Source organism: Molossus molossus, unplaced genomic scaffold (genome assembly GCF_014108415.1).
Source record: "Molossus molossus isolate mMolMol1 unplaced genomic scaffold, mMolMol1.p scaffold_m16_p_22, whole genome shotgun sequence".
Classification (NCBI taxonomy): Eukaryota; Metazoa; Chordata; class Mammalia; order Chiroptera; family Molossidae; genus Molossus; species Molossus molossus.
This window is the reverse complement of record NW_023425358.1, coordinates 32,604,646-32,626,752: the sequence shown is the minus strand read 5'-3', so window position 1 is coordinate 32,626,752 and position 22,107 is coordinate 32,604,646. Positions and strand designations below refer to the sequence as shown.

Sequence of the window (22,107 nt, the reverse complement as noted above, 5' to 3'; positions counted from 1 at the left end):
TGAGAGAGACACATCAACTGGTTGCCTCCCACATGACCCCAACCAGGGCTGGGGACCAAACTGCAACTGAGGTATGTGCCCTTGGCCGGAATTGAACCTGTGACTCTTTGGTCCGGAGGCCAGTGCTCTAACCGCTGAGCCAAACTAGGGCTCTTTCCTTATTGTTGAAAAACATTCCATTGTCTGAATATAACACATCCTACTTTTCTATTCATCAGTTGATGGACATTGGAGTTGTTTCCACCTTTTGGTCATTTGTACATTTTCTTTAGAAAATATTTGTCCATTTTGAGAAACAATGATTTTGCCAAATCAAAAGGACAATGACCGCAATGAACAGGAACATCAAATAGTTTAAATCCACAGCTTATGGGAAGGAAGGATGTAGAGAAAAGAGAACCCTTGTGCATTGTTGGTGGAATTGTAAACTGGTACAGCCACTATGAAAAACACTATGGAGAATCCTCAAACAGTAAAAATAGAACTACCATATGATGCAGCAATTCCAATTCTGGGAATTTATCCAAACGGAACAAAGAAAGAAAAAAAAAGAAAAAAATTCTGCACCTTCATGTTCATATCAGCATTATTCACAATAGCCAAGACATGGAAACAACCTAAGTGTCCATTGCCAGATAAATGGTTAAAGAAGTTGTCACACACACACACACACACACACACACACACACACACACAAGACATGGAAACAACCTAAGTGTCCACTGACAGATAAATGGATAAGGAAGTTGTCACACATACACACACAGGAATGTTATTTATCCATCAAAAAAGAGAGAGAGAGAAGAAATCCTGCTATATTAAACAACATGGATGAACGTTGATGGTATTATGCTAAGTGAAATAAGTCAGAGAGATAAAGACAAATACTGTATGATCTCACTTATATATGCAATCTTTAAAAAAAGAGGAGGGGTCAGAAAATATCAGATGTGTGGTTACCAGAAGCAGAGCAAGGGGAAGAACAGGAGAAAGGTGTTCAACTTCTAGGTCCGAGAGAAACAGGTAGTGGAGATGTAACATACAGCATGGTGACCACAGTTAACACTGCAGTGTGATGCATATGAAAATAAAGAAAGTAAATCCTAAGAGTTCTCCTCAGAAGGAAAAAAAAAAAGCTTTTTTTTCCTTTTCTCTTTTTATTGCATCTATATGAGAGGATGAATGTTAACTAAACTTCAGTGGTAATCATTTCATAATATAAGTAAGTCATATCTTCATGATGTACACACCTTAAACATATACAGTGATTTATGTCAATTATATCTGGTGGAGGGTCTTGCTTTCAATTTGTAAAAAATGCAACAACTGCCCTGGTCAGTTTGGCTCAGCAGTTAGAGCGTCAACCTGTGAACAATGAGTTGCGGGTTCAATTCTGGTCAAGGGCATGCACCTTGGTTGCATTTCGTCCCCGGCCCTGATGGGGGTCGTGTGGGAGGCAACCAGTTGATGTGTCTCTCACATTGATGTGTCTCTCACATTGATGTTTCTCTCCCTCTCTCTCTTTCTCTCTCCCTCCCTCCCACTCTATCTGAAGATAAATAGAACATCCTTGGGCAAGAATTAAAACAAAACAAAACAAAAATGCAACAACTGTGCAGCACAATAAAACGAGGTAAGCCAGTATTATTAACCCAGTTTCCTTAGTAAGCAAATATATTTGTTTAAATGCTTGCTCTTAAGAAACACAACAAGAAACAAAATTAATCAAATGAGAAAATATATTTTTAAGTTATTTTGTTAAGTGCCAAGTGCAATTCACCTCTAAGGTATAATTATTGTTAGTATGAACAATATGTTTATCATCAAATAATATACTTCATGAGACAAGGATGTAACATGTTTTCTGGGGTTGATGACTAACATCTGTTCCTTCAAAATGTATGCACAAATACACTATCTTACTGAGCAGACAGGTTTAGTTACTGCTCCTCCCCGCCAAAATACTATTTTACCAATCTATGTTTAGCCAAAAAGATTTTGTAAGATGGGATAGACTAAAAATATAAATAAACCAAACAGAAACTAAAGAGCATGCCAATTCATGTAGTGTGTACCAAAGAATCACAGGATTATTTTCTAGAGAAGTGTGTGCAGAAAATATTAAGTTTCATGGTTGGGAGATGAGGCAAGAGAAATAATGATATACTAACACATTATCTACAGCATACTTATAAATCTAACTAAACCTCTGAATTGCATTTTACAGTACTCAATATCAACATTTTCAACTTCTTATTAGTATGCTCAATTTTTTTTTCTTTACATTCTGAACTCAATCAATTTTTCAAAATTTGCATTAGGGTTTATAGAACTGCTTAATAAAACATCTTATTGATAAAATGCAAAAGTACCAAATGCTGAAAAGAATATGAAACAACAGAAATTCTTAGACACTTCTGGTGAAAACATAAAATAGAAAACAATTGGCATTGTCCAGTTAAATTAAAGATACATTGTCCTAGTTTCCTGGGGCCACTGTAACAAATCACCAGACTTAGTGGCTTACAACAACACACATTAATTTTCTCACAGTTCTGGAAACCAGAAATCCAAACTCAGTATCACTGGGTCAAATTCAAGGTGCTGGTGGGGCCATACTCCCTCCACAGGATCTAGGAGAGAATCCATGTCTTGGCTCTTCCACCTTTGGGTAATTGTTGGTATTCCCTAGCTGTGACAACATCACTTCAATCTCTGCCTCTGTGAGCCTCCTCCTTTTATACTTCGTGAAATCTCCCTCTGCCTCTCCTCTATTAAGGACACTTGCAATTGCATTTAGGACCCACCTGATAATCTAGGATAATCTCCCCAGCCCCAAATCCTTAATCTAACCACATCTGCAAAAATCCTCTTTCCATATAAGATAATATTTGCAGCTTTCAAGGATTAGAACCTGATTAGGGGCCATTGGTCAGCCTATTACTATAGACTACAATCTAGTAATCCACTCCTAGGTAATTCCCTACAGAAGCTCTTGGACATGAACACCAGATAACAAGTGTAAGAATATTCACAGCAACATGGTTTATGGTAACAAAAACAAGTGGAAACAACTCAAATATTCATAAACAGGAGAATGGCTACACTGTGATGCAGTCAGATAATTGACTATTACACAGCAGTGGAAAAAAATGAAGTATAGTGACACACATCAACATGGAAAGTTCATACAACACATGTGGGACGGAGAAAAATGCAAGTCAAAAATACGTAAGGTGCACTACATTTATATAATAAGGTCTTAAAACACACAAAACTAACCTTTATAATATTTAGGGCTGTGTGCAATAAAGGAAACAAAATAAAAATAAAAACAAGCCCTGGCCGGTTTGTTTGGCTCAGCAGTTAGAGCGTCGGCCTGCGGTCCAGAGAGACCCGGGTTCGGTTCCCGCTAAGGGCACGTACCTCGGTTGCAGTTTGTCCCCGGCCCTGGTTGGGTCGTGCGGGTGGCGACCACTCGATGTGTCCCTTTTACATCGATGTTTCTCTCTCTCTCTCTCTCTCTCCCTCCCTCCCTCCCACTTTATCTAAACAAAAAATGGAAAAAAATGTCCTCGGGTGAGAATAAAAAAAAAAAATGAAAATTCCGAATAGTGGTTTCCTACATGGACAGGAGAAATGTTAGATTATAGAACACACAGAGGGCTTTAAAGGTACTGGTAAGAGCCCAGTTGGTGTGGCTCTGAGGACTGAACGTCATCCCATGGACTGAGAGGTCCTGGTTGGATTCCCGGTCAGGGCACATGCCTGGGTTGTAGGCTCGATCCTAAGTGGGGGGCGTGCAGGAGGCAACTGACTGATGTGTCTCTCTCACCCTGATGTTTCTCTCTCTCACTGATGTTTCTCTCTCTCTCTCCCTTCCTTTCTCTAAAAAAATAAAAAATAAAAAATAAAAAATTAAATAAAGACATTATTTTATTTATTTATTTATTTATTTATTTTATCCTCACCCGAGGATATTTTTCCATTTTTTGTACAGCTAGAGTGGGAGGGAGAGAGAGGAAGGGAGAGAGAGAGAGAAACATCGACGTGAAGGGACACATCGAGTGGCTGCCACCCACACGACCAACCAGGGCCGGGGACAAATTGCAACCGCAGTACGTGCCCTTAGCGGGAACCGAACCCGGGTCTCTCCGGACCGCAGGCCGACGCTTTAACCGCTGAGCCAAACTGGCCAGGGCAAGACATTATTTTTTAAAATGGTACTGGTAAGAATCTATTTAGTTCTCAACTGGGTGGTGGGATCACAGAATATGTATGTGTATATGTGTGTGTGTGTGTGTATATATATATTTTTTAAGTTATTTATATTTATATATTCAAAACATATATACATTACATATATTTTAATATATTATATATTATTAATAAATAAAGGTTGTAATTTCTGTTATTATTCCAGCCCTAAAAAGCAGACCGAGATCATTATCCCCACTGTTGACAGCACTTAGTAGTTTCTCTAGAGATGGCATCACAGTAAAATGTAAGCATTCCCAGTACAATGTGTGAAGAGCTGAAATGTTTCTTATTTTTAGGAACCGCGTGAGCTGATGCACAAGCTTAGCTCTGGGTGATGCTGTAGTTGCATCTGCCTCTGGAAGGAGCTCACGGTTGTCGTGGGAGACTAATGCCTAGGCAGAGACTCAAAATGGTGGTGGGGGTGGGAGGGTGGACAGAGAGTGCTTCCCAGAGGACATTTGGCAGTGCATAGCAACATTCTGGTTTTCACAAGTATAGAGATATTACTGACATCAGAGGGTAGAGGTCAGGAATGCTGCTAAACATCCTACAATGCACAGGAAGCCCTCAGAACAGGAATCATGTGGCTGAGGTTGAGAAACTCTGCTCTATTGTAACCACTTGATTGAGAGAGAGCATTCAGGAAACCTACCTACTATCATCTGACATTAATTGTGATAACCCCGTCTCCCATAAAGAATAAAGATAGGCCTAGTTTGCAAATTTTGTTGATCCTCAGAATTGTGCCCAAAAGGGATTCTAATCATATGCTCAATTAAAATACAAGTTTTATGGATAATTATTATGTAACAGAGGCTTCTGATAGACTGTAAACTCCTCAAAGGTGCAGACTTTGATTCATTCATCTTTATATCTTCTGCACTAAAAATCTCAGTATGCTTTGAACTGTTTCTCCTGAAACAAGGCACAGAGCACAGCACCTGGCATGTAATGAGCACTCATAACGTCAGTTAATATTATTTGAAATAAATATTTTTCAAATGTATTTCAAACTCAAGCAATATAGCTTACAACGTTGTCTATGCCCCCTCCCTCAAGGTATCCCAAGCATCAGAGAACCTGGCGCATAACAGGTACTCATCAAGTATTTATTGAATGAATGAACAACTAAAAATGCTAAATGACAGTGACTTGCATGCCCTCCGAAGAAAAAACAACAGAAAGCAATAGGTTCAATGAGGCACCACATCCAGAGGAACCCTGGGTCAGAACTTCTGCTTGAGACTCCCAGCCTTAGATATTAGATATTTAACTCCCACCTTAGAAATCAGCAACAGCCCTGGCTGGTTTGGCTCAGGGGTTAGAGCGTCGGCCTGTGGACCATGAGTCGCAGGTTCCATTCTGGTCAAGGGCACAGACTTCGGTCGCAGTGGTTGCAATTCATCCCTGGCCCAGGTTGGGGTCATGCAGAAGGCAGCCAGTCAATGTGTCCCTCTCACATCAATGTTTCTCTCTCCCTCTCTCCCTCCCTCCCTCCCTCTCTTTCCCTCCCACTCTGTCTGAAGATAAATAGAAAAATATCCTCGGTGAGGATTGAAAAAAAAAAAAAAATCAGGTACAGATCCAGAAACTCTTGGCTAAAATAGACTTACATCTAAAGGCTACACTTGCTGATGAAAGTAACATGTCAACATGAACAAGAAAGCTGAAATCGCCCTGGCTGGTTTGGCTCAGCGGTGAGAGCGTCGGCCTGCGGTCCAGAGAGACCCGGGTTCGGTTCCCACTAAGGGCACGTACCTTGGTTGCAGTTTGTCCCCGGCCCTGGTCAGTCGTGTGGGTGGCAGCCACTCGATGTGTTCTTTCACGTCGATGTTTCTCTCTCTCTGTTCCTCTCTCTCCCTCCCACTCTACCTGAACAAAAAATGGAAAAATGTCCTCGGGTGAGGATAAAAAAAAAAAAAAAAAGAAAAAAAAAGAAAGAAAGCTGAAATCAGTGCCATTCATAAGATTGGGGCATTGCCTGTAACTGGCTGGGTTAGGCAAGAACAATGAATATGCACCCAGTGACCACTCAGTAAAAATTACCGATGACCATGGCTGACCACTAAGCACTTCTAAGAAACATGAGAAATGCTGCATCTTTTATGCCACCGAATCTTGCCCTTCTCATCAATTCCTGCTCACAGCTGTGCCTGACTAACTAAAACTGCCTGGAAACCTCGTCTATCACTTTACTGGTTATTTCTTCTACTAAATCAAAAAACTCCACTTTAGAATTCAAATCCATCTGTCTCCTTCAGTCAGCAAAGAACAAATGTTCAGAAAAACTAACCAACTAGCTAAAATTAAATGTACCTTTTCTAGCTAAGACTTAATATGTTGTTGGAGGCAGGGAGCAAGCAGTGTAAGGATAAACCACTAAAACTTAACCATATTAGATATTTAGATATTCAACTCTCACCTTAGAAATCAGGGACAAATGCAGAAACTCATGGCTAAAATGGATTTATGTCTAAAGGCAAAACTTTCTGATGACATTAATACATGTCAGTTTTGCTCATCCAAAAGAATTACATAAGACTATCAACCCCAAAGTTCTGCTCATCCATTTCCCTCTCATTTGGACATTAGAAAGCCTAAATTGGCTCATAATCTACAGCTTCATCTTCAATACATGAAATAGACAGTGTTCATTGCTGAGCTAGGGGTCCTGTCTCACGATCAGAAAAATGTAATAAAAAAATCCACTTTTCCTGGGTTTTATCTGGAACCTGTGACTTCAATTTCTAAGAGCTTTATCAATGATTAAAACAAAATACATAAAATGTCCCCTCTTAGTGCTGCTTTTACTATCATTTCTGAGCTATAAAGTCCTCCTCTAGACCTGACTGCACATGAAAATACTCTACAACACTGAAAAAGACCTAGTGCCTTATGAATCTCAACAGCCAGAAGCTGCTTCTGTCAGATTTTTTTTATTAATTCTTGCTGCCAAAGCCAAATAACCAAATTATACCACATTATACCTGATGTTATAAAATGTCACAAGACTATGTCTCAAGTTCAATTTCTCTTTCCAACATGATTTTTTACCAAAGGAATCCTTTCTTAGTAAGCAATCTAAGAGACAGCAAAATGAACCACAACCAAACGTTTTTACTTCTTGGAAAGTTGTTTCAAAAACACTGTAATTAACTTATATCACTTTATATTGCCCAGAGGTTACAGATAAAATAAAAAACCAGGTTCCTTTTTTATTCTCAAAATCACATCACTGAAATTTTTAAATTTCACAAAAAATCTTAAAACTACAGGCAAAATCACCTCCAAAAAAATGCCATTTTTTATGACAATAAAATATGCTATATCAAAAAACAAAAATAAATAGATTTCCACCAACTAAAGCTTTAAAATCTTCTTGTTACATAATTTGTTGTAAAAGGGTTCAACTTACACCCTTGATGTCCAGAGCACATAGGTAGCTAGTGATACTGACATTCTGTCAAAACCATACTTCAAATTTTTTGACAATACTACTACTGTGATAGGACTCAATTCTATTTATAAATAAAAATGGTTTCTTCAAATTCAATTCAACAAGCTTTATTTATGATGCATTCTCTGATGCCCAAAATACTGATAAACACTGTGAGGATTCAGAAACACTTGGGGTACAAAGATGTTGAACACTGTATTAGAGAAAATCCTAAAATTTCTATCCACAGGAAAAGTGCTAAATAATCTGTGTGGAAGTTTAAAAGAATGAGGCTGAGCAATTCATATATGAATAAAGCTGGGCTGACTATTAAGCACTCTAATTGCAAACTGGAAAATGCATGTACCTCCTAAAGTCACTCAAATTCAAGTATTTTTGAAAATTCTGCATGCCAAACAAAATCTATCTGTGGGTCAAATTTGGCCTCTGATAATAGTTTGTAATCCTGTGGGCCCAAATTCTTCACATCTCAGTTTTTTCATAAATATATGCATTTATTATATAAAAAATATATATTTATATATTAGTTGAATTTTTAAAATCTCTTGCCAATTATGTTGCAATAAAGCTTTAAAAAAAATCTCTGATGATAAATGAGTTGCCATCTGTCAATTAGCTCCCTTTGAAAAATGAAACTCCAGAATTAGGAATAACCTAGTAATTGAAACACAGAGCCAGTTAAAATGAAGAATTTACCTGCACGTCAATTACCTACCGCTAACCACCAGTATGTACATTGCTATTAGGAATAATATTGGATCCCTGTGGACAGAACTTGGAGCTACAGTTCACAACCTTCCTTCTGTTCCACCATAGCTGAGATACAGCCCCTCTCCCCAGTCACTGCGCTTTCCCAACGCAGCGGTGCTCAGGGCCGAAGGAGAGGAGGGCCCCGCCGCAGGTGCTAGGAACTGCTGATTTAGAACATAAGGACAGTATGTTGGCCCAAGCTGTGTTTGCTCTCATGCCAATTCCTTGCCATATGAACTATAAACACATTCCATTTAAATGGATGACGTATAATAGGACAATACACAGAATTCCCTGCTTGAGCTTTTTCAGGCTGTCACCTTGTTGGCTCTGCCAAGTCCCTGTCCCAGGCTCAGGCAGAAATAATTCACTTCTTAGTTTGGACAGACCATAAAGACAAAATGGTAGAGCCTAATAAACATAAAGATTTAATATTTTTTAAAGACCAAGCATTCTAATTGCAGGTGAAAATACTTTTTTATTTTTCAAAGCACTGCGACATAAAGAAAAGTTATTGCGCCCTGGCCGGTTTGGCTCAGCGGTTAGAGCGTCTGCCTGCGGTCCGGAGAGACCCGGGTTCGGTTCCCACTAGGGGCGTGTGCCTCGGTTGCAGTTTGTCCCCGGCCCTGGTTGGTCGTGCGGGTGGCAGCCACTCGATGTGTCCCTTCACGTCGATGTTTCCCTCTCTCTCTCTTCCTCTCTCTCCCTCCCACTCTATCTGTACAAAAAAATGGAAAAATGTCCTCGGGTGAGGATAAAAAAGAAAAAAGGAAAAAGAAAAGTTATTGCTTTGATATTAAAAAATAGATTAATACAAGAAATGTTCTACCAAGGGATGCATTAAGAAGACTATACACACACACACACACACACATATACATATATATGCATTTATTATATGTCCTCACCCAAGGACATTTTTCCATTTTTTGTTCAGACAGAGCGGGAGGGAGAGAAAGGGAGAGAGAGAGAGAGAGAGAAACATCAATGTGAAAGGGACACATCGAGTGGCTGCCACCCGCACGACCCAACCAGGGCCGGGGACAAACTGCAACCAGGGTATATGCCCTTAGCGGGAACTGAACCCGGGTCTCTCTGGAATGCAGGCTGACACTCTAACTGCTGAGCGAAACCGGCCAGGGCTAGAAGACTATATATTTTATCTGGATGACTGTTAACTATCTTTCCATTTTTGTAAGCAACCTCTAAAACAAGAATTAGGGAATGGATCAATTTTATGGCTCAGAAAAATAAACTTCATCAAGACAGAGAGCTGGGAGAGAAAAAGAACAGATTCAAAATCTTAACAGTGGAGGAATTACAGTTGATTTTGATTTTCACTTTTTCTTATCTTTATTTTCCAAGTTATGTACAATAAGCACAAATGGCCTTTGGATTGGGAGGGAGGATTAATATCATGGGAAAAATTAATTAAACCATAACATTAGATAAATAAAGCAGGCTGCAATTAAAAAAATGAAATATTTCTACTACTTAAAAAAGTTATATAGAGAGAAACTTAGAGGAATATATGCTCAAATCAACATTTTAAAATTTTGTTGTAGTGATATTTCCATGTCAGGTTATTCTCCAGTGAAGAGTCAAATTGGCAAAGATAAGCCATGCTTTGGGGAAGAAGAAATCAAAGGAAGCATTTAATTTCACTTCTCTGGTTATATGAATCTCAACTTATCCATGCTGAGAACAGATGGCAAAAGAAGTTGGTCCTGAATTCAGCTGTGGCAGTACAAACATGGTGGTCAACGGCAAATACAGTAGTCTTAATTTTAACCTTTTCTTAGAAACAGTGCCTGGAGTGTTACAGAGCAGAAACGGGGGAGCAAGTATAGGAGTTTATTTTTGGCAAGGGCTAAGGACAAAGGAGAGAAACTAATTTGATGAAAGAAACCTATTTTTTCTAGAAAAGCAATAGTCGGGAATACCTTGAACAATTTTTATATTTCTGGGAAAAAATTTTTTTTGGAAAGGCTATTTATTGGTAATTAAAATACAGCACATTTTATTTTCATACCAAGTGTGTTTTAAACTCAAGACCAAAAATAAACATGCCATTCTCACAACATGCTAAAAGGAGGAAGGTAATAATAATTTTAGAAGAAATAGCATATGCTATTAGGAAAAAAAATTATTTTTGTGTAACTTTTCATGCTTTGATTTCACTGATTTGGGGAGCAGTACTTCTCCTAAGCTTCTAAGCAGTCTAATACAAATTCTAGAATTGACTTCTTAGAAGTTGAAAGTGTCTATTCTGTTTTTCTTTATTAAAGATAAGAAGTTAACAAACTAAAAAGAGGCTCTTCCTAATCTCTCAGTATATTTCTATCTAATAAACTTTATGCTTCAGTGTTCTTGGATGTATTCATTATTCTTGACTTGAAAAGAGGCAAACATCTTTAGTGTCCCCTCAAGTAAATAAGACTTTATTTCATTATAAGAAGAAATAATCCAATTTTAAAAGCTTAAGGCTGTCAGCAAGACACACCCTCAATTTCATTGTCCACATACTGTCTGCTCTGATTTATGATGCCAATACTTTTGGCCACACGTCACACCACACTTTGTTCTACTGGTTATTAGACCTTTTGGTGAGAGGGCTCGGTCAACTCTTGACTAACATGGCAACTCAGTCAGCTAGAACCAAATACCGAGTTGTGGTTCAATGTACATTAAGGGCCTTTTAGTTTCCCTAAGCTCAATTCTGTATCAGAAATCAAACTGAGTGTGAATGGCAACATAAAGCGTCACCTTCATTCATCAGCCACCTCATTTCAGTTCCATTAAGGGTTTATTTTCTCTATGTGGCAAATCTGAAAGATCTTGAATCCAGCTTTCTGTGTAGATGCATCAAGTAGCCAGCCCTTGCTCATCCCTCCTGACTCACTTTATTCATGTTTACAAAGAATTCCAATCTCTTGCTTCTAAAGTAATATAGGCTTTCTGTAAGAGTAGAAGTCTCCAGTGCAAGAAGGGGACAGGGCTCATTATCAGCTCCGACACACTATCACCTCTCACCAAATATGCCAGGGTGGGGTGTGTTCAGTGTCTGCCAGGACAAAGATAAGGGGGCACAGCTGGCCCTCCTTCTGCTATCTCAGAATTCAGGTCAACATCATAGAGATCTTCTCTAGGTAACCAATTTAAATCATCTTTTAATAGTAAAAAACCACGTGAGTGTTTTAGGAAAGAGGATTATTTAAGGTAGCCCAGCAGAGACAACTCTGGAGATTTCTAGATCTGTCTATATACTATTTATAGTGGCTAGACAGATTCAAATGAATCTCATCCTTTAATAAACAGAAATTTCATTTCTAGGCAAGAGGGTAAAAGTGAAAGGTTTTAATTTAGTGTATTTAGTTGCTTCTCCTCATTAATGCTACAGATAAAGTACAGAAAATCATTACAGTATTTTTACATAACATTGCCTGACTTAAACTGTACCAACACACAAAAAATATTTCATTACCAAGGACATCATATGTACCTACTTAGTAACATAGCTTAACAGATAAAATACTGTTCAGTGTGTTTAAAGGGGCAAAAAGTCTAATTCCTGTTATGTCAGGCACTAATGTTTCTGTCCCTCTGATTTCCTAGTCTTCAGAAATGTAAACAAAGAATGTACATGCTTACCATGCTCATTCCCTCTCAGAAGCTGGTGTTTTCATTCAATTTAACAAACATTCAGTAAACACGCCACACTGTGGACAGTAAGCTGGTGGAGGAGCTCACATTCACAAATGCACATGCAATTATGGGGAAACTGAGAACTTTTCCCATTTAGAAGCTTTTTGGTGTTTTTTTTTAATTTGCAGAATGCCTCACTTCTAAAATATATCCGGCTGGTGTGGCTCAGTGGTTGAGCGTCAACCCATGCACCAGGAGGTCACCGGTTCGATTCCTGGTCAGGGCACGTGCCCAGGTTGTAGGCCCAATCCCCACTGGGGGCATGCAGGAGGCAGCCAATCAATGTTCTCTTTCATTGATGTTTCCATCTCTCTCTCCCTCTCCCTTCCTTTCTCTCTAAAATCAATAAAGAAAAACAAATTTTTGAATAAAATATATCGGGGTCAATGTCATAGTTTCAATATGACTTAGAAACAAGAAAATTATTAATAAACATAAGACATCTGTTTAGTTTGGGTCACATTAGGTTCCTTAAAAGTAAAAACATAGAAAAATGAAAAAGAATAAGCCAAAACAAGATCACTAGGTACAACCCTTGCTAGTCTAGAAGTTCAAGTTAACTATTTAAACATATTATTCACGATCACCTTCCTAAGCAATAAAAAAACCTAAGACCAGCAGGGCTGGAACAGAAACATCAGAGAAAACTTACTATGTTAGATAAATGAATTACTGACACAAATTACATTACATAGTAAAGTAAAAGCTGCCGCCCAGTGTGGCTCAGTGGTTGAGTGTCGACCTACGCACGAAGAGGTCGCCGTTTTGACTCCCAGTGAGGGCACATGCCCAGGTTGTGGGCCTGATCCCCAGTGGGGGGTATGCAGGAAGCGGTCAATCGATGTTCTCTCTCATTGATGTTTCTCTCTCTCTCTAAAAATCAATAAAGAAAAAAAAATTTTTTAAAGAAACACCGATGAAAGAGAAGATCGAATGGCCACCTCCTGCATACCCCTCACTGGAGATCAGGCCCACAACCTGGGCATGTGCCCTGACTGGGAATGGAACCAGCCACCTCTTGGTGCATGGGTCAACGCTCAACCAGTGAGCCACACTGGCAGGGTCTCTCATCGATGTTTCTATCTCTCTCTCCCTCTCCCTTCCTCTCCCTCTCTAATATCAATAAAGAAAAAGTAAAGTAAAAGCCTGTAACTATATTTTTTGGAGGGTAGATGTTACTTTGTGAAGTTGCTGAGGATGTTATTTTTTATCTTAGATAGTAGAGATACAGTTTCTATACACACAGAACCTACATTTAATGGTAAGGCTATATGTGAAGTTAGACTTCTTAATTTCTTTCTACTATTTATTTGCATCCATTCAAATGTTGAAAAGAATAACAATGAGAAATTGACCTAGAGCAAGAACACCCATCTTTCCCCCGTCACCTCCAAGTGGGTTTATAAAATTGTCAAAACAAAATTCATTTAGTCGCTTTAATTTTTATTTTATTAATTAATTAATTTAATTTATTTATTTATTCATTTAATCCTCACCAGAGAACTTTTTTTTTTCCATTTTTTGTTCAGATAGAGTCAGGGGAAGAGAGAGAGAGAGAGAAACATCGACGTGAAAGGGACACATCGAGTGGCTGCCACCCGCACAACCAACCAGGGCCTGGGGACAAACTGCAACGGAGGTACATGCCCTTAGCTGGAACCTAACCTGGGTCTCTCTGGACCGCAGGCTGACGCTCTAACCGCTGAGCCAAACTGGCCAGGGAGTCACTTTAATCTTTAAAAAATACATTCGAAGTTCCATCTTTTGGACTGTGTTGTAAAATATGAACAGGGTGGGTTACGATCTAAGAAAGGGGAGACAAATACACACCTCGAGAACGTTTAACATCTTGACATCAAATACCAAGAATCAAAAATCTTTTGATGATTCCTTATTGGAGAAACTTAATCTACCAGCCCAAGTAGAGCAAAATTTGATGAATAAGAATCTAAAGTAAACAATGATAGTGAGAAAGAAGCCAGGTAGCTGCACTGTCCCTTCTGCCCAGCTCTGAGGCCACTGGTCATCTTCCATTTGCTCCAGACAATCTTTTTCTATGCTTTTTTTCCTTCATAAAATGAGTTTTCTTTATAGAAGAGCCTTGCTTTTCCATATTGTTCTAAATGTTTTTTTCAATCTTTTACCGAATCCTTCAAAAGCAACACTTCTTTTGAAATGACAAAATAAAAGCTCTATTTCTCTTCTTTATGATAGCAAATTGATGTGATAAGGCTGGATTTTTCCTTGCCTTCTCAGAAGACTGAAACTTCGTTTGTCTTTTGGAGGAAAAGAAACTGGACTATAATATGGAAAAGCAGCCCTGGCCAGTTTGGCTCAGCGGTTAGAGCATCGGCCTGCGGTCCAGAGAAACCCGGGTTCGGATCCTGCTAAGGGCACGTACCTCGGTTGCAGTTTGTCTCCGGCCCTGGTTGGGTTGTGCGGGTAGCAGCCACTCCATGTGTCCCTTTCATGTCAATGTTTCTCTCTCTCTCTCTCTCCCTCACACTCTGTCTGAACAAAATATGGAAAAGTGTCCTCAGGTGAGGATAAAAAAATAAAATAAAAATATGGAAAAGCACATAAAGTACCTTCTGGCTAGATCCACATATTTTATATATCTAGAAATGTAATGAATATTAATGTTCAGTTTGAAGGTTTATTTTTAGATAAACTGGATTGTGTTAATTTAGTGTAGGAACTGAGAAGGAAGTGACCATCAATAGGACAGGAAGCTAGAGCTTTCTCAGAGAAGATTTCATGCCTATTTTACCAATATCTCAAACCCTACACAGATAAAAACTAGCTATAAACACTCGGATATAAATGCAAGTTGGAGAAGTTGGCTTTAAAAGTCATTAAAACATTAGCATCAACTAACCTCTGTCCTGGCTATTAAAAACATCTCTAAGGGACAAAAACAGAAGGGATAGAAGGGGACAACAAGCAGGGAGGGACAAGGCCCATCTCAGTGCAGAGCTGAACTTCAGTCAGGTCATCTGGTCTAAAATACACCAACTCCACAAAGATCTGGCCAGAAAAGAACACAGCCATGTAACAAAAAATTTCTCTGTTCTATTTAGGCACTTGAAAATATAGAAAGCAAAGGGGAAAGAGAATTTTTAACTATCAACCTGAGTTTTAAACACATAAAGCATAACTTTAATTACTCCTCAAAAACTCAACAGCAGAAACTGGTGCATGGCTCGTGATGAGACCTTGTCTGAAATGAATAAAATCTCTGAACTTCTACAAGACAGTCAGTTGCTAAAAGGCTGGAAGCGTCAGGGTTTTCATGTTAGCCAACATCTGTGACAAAGATAAAGTCCTTGCCTTAGCCCAGACCAAAACAGAATGACAACACCATGGAAACAAGCAGAAAGATTTCATAAGAACTGACTGGACAGCCCCTGACCAGTAGTGACCATTCCCAGGTTAAAACTATGCTGACCTCTCTAGCAATGTTATCTTGAAATTCTGCAGTTCCAAGAACAAGCACATGACTTCATGACAGTCAAGGGGCAATTTATGAACAAGTGAGGAATTCTTAATAGGTACCTTGCTAGGCAAATGTATATTTTGTCAAACCTGTTCTATTTCCCTAAATTTAATCATGCTACCTGAGAGAAAAGACTCTAAAATTATTAACCCACCTACAGACTGTTTTTACTTTCTCTCTCATAGAAGAACATAGTATACCTTTAAAAGAGTGCCAATTTCTCGTCTTTCATATTTCCCCAAACGTGGCTTTTCCTTGGGTTTCAACAATGACTGCTGAACAGAGATAAATTAAGCTGTTTTAAGAAACTACAACAAGATGCTTTCATGCCTCAAAGCTAAATCCCAAAATACATTCTAAACTTTTAACTTTGAAAAGTTAGGCTGAATCTCCATTTCCTGTCCCCTAGGATCCACCTACTTGCTAGTAACATCACAGAAATAAAACTTTTCAAATGAGAAGGGTAATTTTAATCTCATCAGCCAGCATTTGCCAAAATGTAACATGTGCAAGACAGGATTAATAATAGTTGTTCTTTTTTCTGACATTCTTGAGCCTGGCTCTCAAAAGAGACAGAAAGAGGGGAAAACCAGGGTGTTATTCAAATGCTATTAAAACCAGGGAACAACACCTTGAATCTCAAATTATTTTGAGTCATCACCACAAAACTACTCTCAATCCTGGTATATGCTGGTTATTTCAAGTCCTAGTTCAGTTTCAAACATTGCAGATATTAAGAATTTGAGCCTTGTACAAATAAAAATGAGGCTCACAACAAAGAGCAATGCTGCCCCACAGATCAAATATTTATTCTATATTTAACTAAGCATAAGATTAAGGATGTTCCAAATGGGATCTGTAAAAGCTATAATGTGCCACTCCATTTCATCATATGAGTAAAGATTTCTCCTATTACATTGTGTGTAGGGTTATAGCAGAGATGGACAATATCACCAAGCAAAACACTATCCAATCCGGTTTCTCAACGTTCAAACCATTTTTTAAATTTGCCAAAATAAGACCTAGTAAGTCAAAGAGATCTCATTTCTAATGATTCTTTGATTCTTGGATTATAAACAGAATGTTGAAAGGAGTGACATCTGAGGTGCGTCACTTGGCTCAGTCACTGACATTTCTTTATCTTTAAATAGGGAGTGGACATCTCATGACACTGACTAGTATACAAAATATGTCTCTCAAACCTGTAAACACCACAGTAAAATAACAGCTTTGGATAGTCTATATATATTGTATCATATATAAACTCAACTACAATTTGATTCAATTTTAAAAATCAGGACAAGATGACTCTAATCCCAAAGAATAGACAAGGATTGCTAAAATTGTAAGGGTCACTACATGTGGCACTCAACTGTATCCCAGTGGAAATGCTAAATAATATTATACCTATACTTCGCAAAAGCTGAATGGCATGAGAAAACTGACAAAAGCCCCAGTGCTTCTCACTAGACCTTTTCCTTTTCTTACCCAATAATAAACACTGCTTTGACATATTCAAATAGTTATGGATATGGCTGGCTACCAAGAAGTTTTAAGTTCCTTCAGCCTTGCTGAGCTGAGGGTATAGCAGCATGTTCAATGTTATAAAGCAGCTCCAAAAATCAGTGCAAATGTGCATTCCATGTCTACTGTGTGGGAATCTCTCTTCAAACCATAGGCTAAGTTTAAAAAGGAAAAAACTAAGTTACTTATATTTGAAAACCAGCAGTGCCAATTTTAATCACCTCATTTCTAGAAAAGAATGTTGCATTTATCTGCTATTCAGATATCTAGCACTGTCACCTAAATGAATGCAGACTTTTAGGACTCACGTAAGCTACTGGTTTTTGAGAGCCTGCTATGTGCCAAACACTGTGTTAGCTATTCTGTATCAGTGCTTCTCAAATTATCTGTGGTGAAGGAACAGTTGGTTTTTTTCCTGATCCACTGCAGAACAAAACTTATAAAATAGAATTAAAAGTCAATTACTACAAAAATAAAATGAAAAAAGGACACAAAATATAAGTCCCAAGCTTTATAATTAAGTTCAACAGGTATAAAATTAGTCTAGCAACTGTGATGAAGTTTCTAAATGCTTAGTACTCTCAATTTCTGTGCTTATCTTGTCATTATGGGCATCTGACTGTTCATGGTACATGGACCACACTCTGAGTAGCCATGCTCTATTTAATTTCCCAAAGTAATTTTAAAAGCCTCCAAGTTCTGCCCTGGCCAGTATTGCTCAGCGGTTAGAGTGCTGGCCCGCGAACCAATGAGTCTTGGGTTCGATTCTGGTCAAGGGCATGTACCTCGGTTGCGGTTCATCCCTGGCCCTGGTTGGGGTCATGCAGGAGGCAGCTAGTCGATGTTTTCTCTCTTACATCGATGTTTCTCTCTCTCTCTCCCCCACTCTATCTGAACAAAAATAGAAAAATGTCCTCAGGTGAGGATAAAAAAAAAACAAAACATAAATGCATAAAATACAAAACATGGGATTTTAATTACAGTATATAGAAATACAGTTATCAAAATACCTTTAAAAATTTTGTGATATCAACATAGGAGCTTCATTATTAGTAATTGAATAACAAGATGTAATATCATAATTTCTAAGTGATGATGAACATATTTCAAGATATGTTCAACAACTGTAATATGATATAAAATATCTGTGATTTCAGCCCTGGCCGTTTTGGCTCAGCAGTTAGAGCGTTGGCCTGTGGTCCAGAGAGACCCAGGTTCAGTTCCCGCTAAGGGCACATACCTCGGTTGCAGTTTGTCCCCGGCCCTGGTTGGGTTGTGCGGATGGCAGCCACTCACTGTGTCCCTTTCACATTGATGTTTCTCTCTCTCCTTCTCTTCCTCTCTCTCCCTCCCACTCTATCTGAACAAAAAATGGAAAAATGTCCTCAGGTGAGGATAAAAAAAAAAAAATCTGATTTCTGATTTCTATAGGTTACAAAATCACAGGTACTTCCAATGTTTAAATTCGAGTTTGTTGACTACATCCATACTTGAAGGAAACACTGAATTTCAGCTAAAGGTAAATAGAGATTAAATTTTCCCATCCAAGTTCACATACTCCCTGAATTCTATCCACAGAGCCTATGGATCCCTATTCAGGTTCAGAACCTCTAGAAAGGAAACATGGCTTCATTACAAGATCCTCCAAAAAGTGTTCCCTTCAAAGTTCCCCAAATGTATTTTTACCTCTCCACCCATTTTGCTCCTTTCTAAACTAAATAAACCAGTTGGTGTCTTTCAGCTACACCACACCTAGATGATCAGGAAGAACTCAGTATGGTGAAATAAAGAAGGTAATTCTTCTATTATGTGCCACTGTTTTGATGAAAATATGTTGACACAGAGTCTTCTTTTACACTCTTAATTATTTTATTTCAACAGTGAGAAAAGCAAACATATCAATAAAGATAGGAGGTCCAGATTTTCCAGTCTGTTCTATTCTATTAGACTTTGTTGACCTGAAATCAGTAATGCAAACAACAGAGCACGAAGTAAACAGGGTCAGATCTGTACAAATACAAGCTCAATGTTAATATTTTGTTGGTATAAATCCACTACTTGAATTCTGGAACTGTATTTATTAGTATTACTAAACCTACAATTTGCATAAAACAGTTTGCACATGACTCCTTCCTATTAATCTCCTTTCTGTCAATCTAAAATTTCTATATATTGTGCTGTGACCTAGTCACTCAGCCCAACCAGGTTTCAGCAGAAACACTAGGGATTCAAGTGTGTACTACAAGCATCCCATCGTGGAACATTAATTATTCCACAATTGTGCTTAATAGCACTTTAGAAACTCAAAGCTCCACAAAAATATTCAACATCATTGGGAAAGAAATCATTTAGCACTATAAAAACCCCTTTAAATTATAAACTGTCAGTAGTAATGGGTTGCAGAAACACACTTTAATAATTACTACACATTTATAATGTATCAAACTTCACCAAACAAATAACACTCTAAATGCTAAAAATCTTTTAGCATCCTATAAACTTAAATTATCTTTAAAATAGATGTTTGAAAAAGCAGTAATATATAAGACAATTATAGTACATCCATAAATTACTCTGCAGCCATTAAAATTATGTTTTTAAGTTAATTTGACAAAAATGGTCCCAGTAAGTGATTAAAGGATACAAAAATGCATGGAGCATATCATCCCAATTATATATGAAGAAAATAGAACATGAAATTAATATAAATAATATTGAATGCCAATTGTCATAATAATTGTTTTCATTTAAAGAGAAGAAAATAGTACAAAATTAATTAATATGGCTATTTGTAGATAGGGCAATAAAAGGATATTTCTTTTCCCTCTTACTCTTTTAGGCATTTTCTCTATTTTCTATAACATCCATGCATTACTTATTTTTGTTGTTGTTAATCCTCATCTGGGGATATTTTTCCATTGATTTTTTAGATAAGGAGAGAGGAGGGAGAGAGAGAAAGAAACATTGATGTGAAAGAAATACATGGACTGGTTGCCTCCTGCATGACCTTGACTGGGGCCTGGGATCAAATCTGCAACCCAGGTACATGCCCTTGACTGGGAATCAAACTGGAGACCCTTTGGTCCATGGGCCCACACTCTAACTGCTGAGCCAAACCATCCAGGGCCATGTATTACTTCTTTATAATCAAACAAGTTTTGCATAGCATTAAAATGCAATCAAGCCCTGGCTGGTTTGGCTCAGTGGTTAGAGCATCAGCCTGCGGTCCAGAGAGACCCAGGTTCGGTTCCTGCTAAGGGCACGTACCTCAGTTGCAGTTTGTCCCTGGCCCTGGTTGGTCGTGCGGGTGGCGGCCACTCGATGTGTCCCTTTCACGTCGATGTTTCTCTCTCTCTCTCTCTCTCTCTCTCTCTCTCTCTCTCTGTCTTCCTCTCCCTCCCTCCCACTCTATCTGAACAAAAAATGGAAAAATGTCCTCAGGTGAGGATAAAAATAAAAAACAAATAAATAAAATGCAATCAAGTTAATATCATCATTTTTCATATAGGTCAAAACACAGAATTACTACTTATATTGGCTTGTAAGAGAGAAGATTTAAGACAATCTGAGTCAAAATAGTCGGTGTAACAACTGCTATGCACTCTGAACGCGTTTCAGAGGCCAGTGTCTCTCTTCCCCGAGTGGGCAGCTCGCTGGCTCTGATGGCTTCTGGCAGCATCCCCAGACCATCAGAAGAAGAAGCTGTTGCTCTCTCCTGCCTATATATGGACATGGTCTGTGTTAACAGGATTACTGACCAAAATGAGCATATGCCAGGAGGCCAAGGAGATCAGGCCACAAGAGAAGTGCTCTGAAGGGATGTGATAACAGTTAGGCAGCAGGGACAGAAAACGGGCTCCTTTCGGCTCGCCATGGTTCGGCCTGCATTTCCAGGTACCGAATTACATCTACTGAACTCGTTTTTGGAATGAAAGTCATTAGCTTAAACAAATGATAAATTTAAACAAATCCATGAATTCTAAAATCATCTCTATGAGGATGTGAGGAAAAGAGGTCCCACCTAACACTGTTACTTGGGAGTATGAACTGGTGCAGTCACTTTGGAGAGCAATTGGGCAGTAGCTATTAAAATTTAAAATGGTCCCTATAACCCAACAGTTCTACTTCTCAGGACTACTCTAGAGAAATACTCCCACATGTGCACAAATAGGCATGCAAGAATATGCACTAAAGGAACATTTTTAACAGTGAAAAACATAAACCAACCAAAATACCTGTTATGGTAGTCTGAAGAATGGCCCCCAAAGATGTCCTAATCCCTGGAACCTGTGGATGTGACTATAGATGGCAAAAGAGACTTTGCTGATATGATTAAAGATCTTGAGATGGAGAGAGACTGGATTATTGGGTGGGCTCTAAATGTAATCACAAGGGTCCTTGGGAAATAGATGTGGGAGGAGTCAGTCAGAGAAGGAGGAATGATGACAGATCAGAGAGCAGGGTGATGAACTTGGAAGATGGAGGAAGGAGCCACAAACCAAGGAATACAGGAGGTCATTAGAAGCTGTAAAAAGGCAAGGGAACAGACTCTCCCCTAGTGTCTCAAGGGACCAGATCTGCCAACACCTCACTTTAACCCAATGTGACTCATTTTTTACTTCTGATCTCCAAAAGTGTAAAAGAACAGGTCTGTGTTGTTATGAGCCATTAAGTTGGTAATTATTTGTTAGTACAGCAACAGGAAACTAAGACACCCATCAACAGGACAATGGCTAAATAAACTACGGTATTTCTGGAGTCTTATGCAACACTTAAAAAAATGTGGTAGATCTATACATAGAGACACAGACAGATCAAAACACATCATTAAGTTTTTTAAAGAAGCAAGTTACAGAAAGATATGTCTAGCTTCACAAAGTGTTGTCCCATAAGCACACATAAACATACATATTCA

General features: G+C 38.5%; 1 protein-coding gene and 1 long non-coding RNA gene across 6 annotated transcripts in view; both read right to left on the bottom strand.

Annotated features, from left to right (window-relative positions):
* HECTD4 (HECT domain E3 ubiquitin protein ligase 4) overlaps nt 1–22,107 on the bottom strand; it is a 165,849-nt gene that overhangs the window by 133,010 nt on the left and 10,732 nt on the right. The gene's annotated exons all lie outside the window — the stretch shown is intronic.
* On the bottom strand, nt 1,009–17,404 carry LOC118639895. Its single transcript, XR_004961310.1, has 3 exons — nt 17,157–17,404; nt 15,869–15,943; nt 1,009–1,065 (listed from the first exon to the last, which is right to left on the bottom strand). It is a non-coding gene; the product is annotated as an uncharacterized LOC118639895 (long non-coding RNA).